This window comes from Brachyhypopomus gauderio, chromosome 2 (assembly GCF_052324685.1).
Source record: "Brachyhypopomus gauderio isolate BG-103 chromosome 2, BGAUD_0.2, whole genome shotgun sequence".
Classification (NCBI taxonomy): Eukaryota; Metazoa; Chordata; class Actinopteri; order Gymnotiformes; family Hypopomidae; genus Brachyhypopomus; species Brachyhypopomus gauderio.
Window position 1 is genome coordinate 46,575,192 of NC_135212.1, and position 3,434 is coordinate 46,578,625.

The following is a 3,434-nucleotide window of genomic DNA, read 5'->3' on the forward strand; positions in this document are numbered from 1 at the left end:
TTTCGGTCGCTTAAGAAGAAAAACAAGTGTTTATATGTCTTTCATTATTTCAACATGACCCCACTTAGTTGAACGCTGGCTTACATTTGTTTCAGATTAACACATTAACAGTTGGGTGCATATTTGTAGACAGTACAATTACAATTACTCAGTACAATTACTTTACATTTTCACTAAATAAACTCACAGAGGCATACGTGATCTATACAAAATAAAATCAGATGTACGCTAACGGGATTAGCTGCATGTCTAGGGCCAGGAATGGACACACTGAATTACATGTGAAGTTTTTACTGAAAAGCTAGTCAAAATGACAATATGCCATGGCACAGTATTACACAGATTGCATACAAATGAATTATTTTGTTTTCTGGTACATTTCACTAATAATAATAAGATGTAAGATGCCCAGAAATTTATTTTTAATGTAATTCTGAAGCCACTGTAGTGGTCTTTTCAGTCTTAAAAAGAAATCTAGAGTAGCTCTAACCAAAGGAGCCGTGACCATGTGACCTGTAAGGATATTCCCATGTTTCTACACACAATCCCCAAATGGCCTCCTCCTGGCTCAGGCTAACTCTTTTTAAAAATCACCTTCTGTAGACATTCCCTCCAAAGTAGGCAAACCTGAGCACATACATTCCCCCTGATACTTCAGAGATATTAGGGGCGTCTCTCGGGTCTTGGAGAGTAGATCTAAGATGGCCACTGTGTGCTGTCTTGTGGCAGCAGACCCAGTAGTGGCAGCAGACCCAGTACTGGACCACCTGTCACAGTTGGGATGGTTCTGGTTGTTCTCCATGTGGTCTCCTCGTTTGGCCCAGTGGCCTGCGATGTAGAATAAAGAAGGAATGCCAGTGCGTCTCTGCTCACTGCATGCTTAGCTGCTGCTTAGATTTCTTAATTAAAATATCTGGCCCATTCCCTCAGGGGTTAAAGCTCAAATCCTCATAATTGAATGGGAATATGTGAATGCCTATTGAATGAAACCGCGGCCAATAGATGTTCAACCATACTTTCACAGTTGGCTGTATAGTGAATTAAACCCGTACTCTTGTAGATAAGAGTAACAATGGGGTGAAAAGCTGCCTGCCTGCTAAATGCTAAATGTTAACAGAGGTAACGGTGTTAAGCATTTACAAAGTACAGGGCTCATTTTCCAAAGCATGACAGGATAATAACACAAATTAAATCAGGAAATCTTTGGCATAGAAATATTCAGTTTTCCCGGAGGTGGATTCCAACCCAAAACATGCTAGCTAGGCTCCCAGTAGTCTTAGACAAGCGAGTGTATTAGCTTGCATTAAAGCAGTGGCTTCAGACAGCTGTGGCTCCTGAGAGACACCGAGTGTGGTAATGCTGTGGAGAAGAGTATTTGCCAAATGCTCTAGATGTACAAATCTAAATCCAGTCTAGAAGGATGCTCCATGTTCATATGAGAAAACACGGAGATCACGGAGACAGTGTTCGGTATCAGGAACCGAACAACAAATGGCAGATTGTACAAAACCATGACAAGCCCATGACCCATGACAACCCATAAGAAATGTGTGTGCATTTCATATACACATACCTCAAAAATGTCCTATATGCCTGGAGTACCTATAAAACTTCTGAACCCGAATCTCCACTAAGTCTGAGTACTTGTACTATTTCAAACCCTAATCATCACTGTTTACATGCATCTACAAAAGCTAAGCCGATGAGATGTCATAAGCAAACCAAAATAGCTGCTAGCAGTGGAATATTTTCATTCATATTTCTCTCATCATTGTCTCCTGCTTGTGTTTGTGTGTGTGGTAGTGTTGGGTCCGAGCAAAGCACACCCCCTCTCAAACACTTTCAGGAGCAGCAGGAGTGTGTATAGGTGTCATTTGCTTGCATCATAGAGTAATTATGCAGCAGGGGATAATGTGGGGGCCATGAACTGATTCCAGTGACTCAGCAGGGCTCTCTCTTTACAGAGGAGAGTCGGAGCTAATCACTACACGTCCATGTTCCCCAGGGTTAGGAAGTCTCAGTAGACTACAACCACAGAATCATGATAGCACCTGCTTCAAACACAAACACAACAATAACAGACTAGACTACTCTTTTTATTAAGATTTTGGTACTGTTATTTTGGCTAGAATATGTGATTAACAGTTTTGATCCCATGTTTTGATTTGATTTTTTTTTCTGAAACAAGAAAAATACCCACACACCTCAGCATGTGTATCTGTGTCTAGTTAGTCTGACACCTCAACGATATGTCTGTATTATGATTCTTTAGGAGACTATTTAGTGTACTGTGAGATGTCAACAGAACATTTTTCAACAATCAATTTAAATTATTTAGTGCCATTCATCAGTATTTTCAACCTGCCGCTGAAGATGCAGGAGAGCTGACTTGACCTTTCACCTCTACTTCACTCCATCTGCCTCCTTCACACTCTGCATTGCCAAAGAGCAAACGTGTTCAGAGTAGATCTGGTATCTGACTTTAGTAGATGCACCCTGAATACACACTGAATGCACCCTGAATGCACACGGAATGCACCCTGAATACACACTGAATGCACACTGATTGCACCCTGAATGCACACGGAATGCACCCTGAATGCACACGGAATGCACCCTGAATGCACACGGAATGCACACTGAATGCACCCTGAATGCACATGGAATGCACCCTGAATACACACTGAATGCACACTGAATGCACACTGAATGCACCCTGAATACACACTGAATGCACACTGAATGCACCCTGAATGCACCCTGAATGCACACTGAATGCACCCTGAATACACACTGAATGCACACTGAATGCACCCTGAATGTACCCTGAATACACACTGAATGCACACTGAATGCACCCTGAATACACACTGAATGCACACTGAATGCACCCTGAATGTACCCTGAATACACACTGAATGCACTCTGAATACACACTGAATGCACACTGAATCCAGGTGCCCTGACGTCACCTTTAGCTTGCAGGTTACGTGGCACCAGCAGCAGTTCATTACAGGCTGCTTTAAGCCACAGTGAAGTCCTGCAGCTGTGATTAATGGATGTACAAATCAACTCTGCTGTTCAACCAATCCAGCGCGATGCTGGAATATTCCACACCACTTGCACTGAATGACTCAGTGGAATAAAGACATATCAAACTGATCAGAGGAGGGCTGAGAGGGGGAAGCCCTCTGTACAGAGGGAATCCCCACATAGTAAACAAGCTGACGTCAAAACCCAAGATGCTTTCACACTGATTACTACACAGCCCCCCCCCCCATGCCAACCCCCCCACCACCACCAGAAAAGTAATGGTGGGCCTACTTCTCGCTGTTATCTTCTTTCTCTCTCCCTCTCTTTACCTCTCCATTTCTCTCTCTCCCTCTTCTTCTGTCTGTCTGTCTATATCTTTCTCACTCTCTCTCAATTTTGCT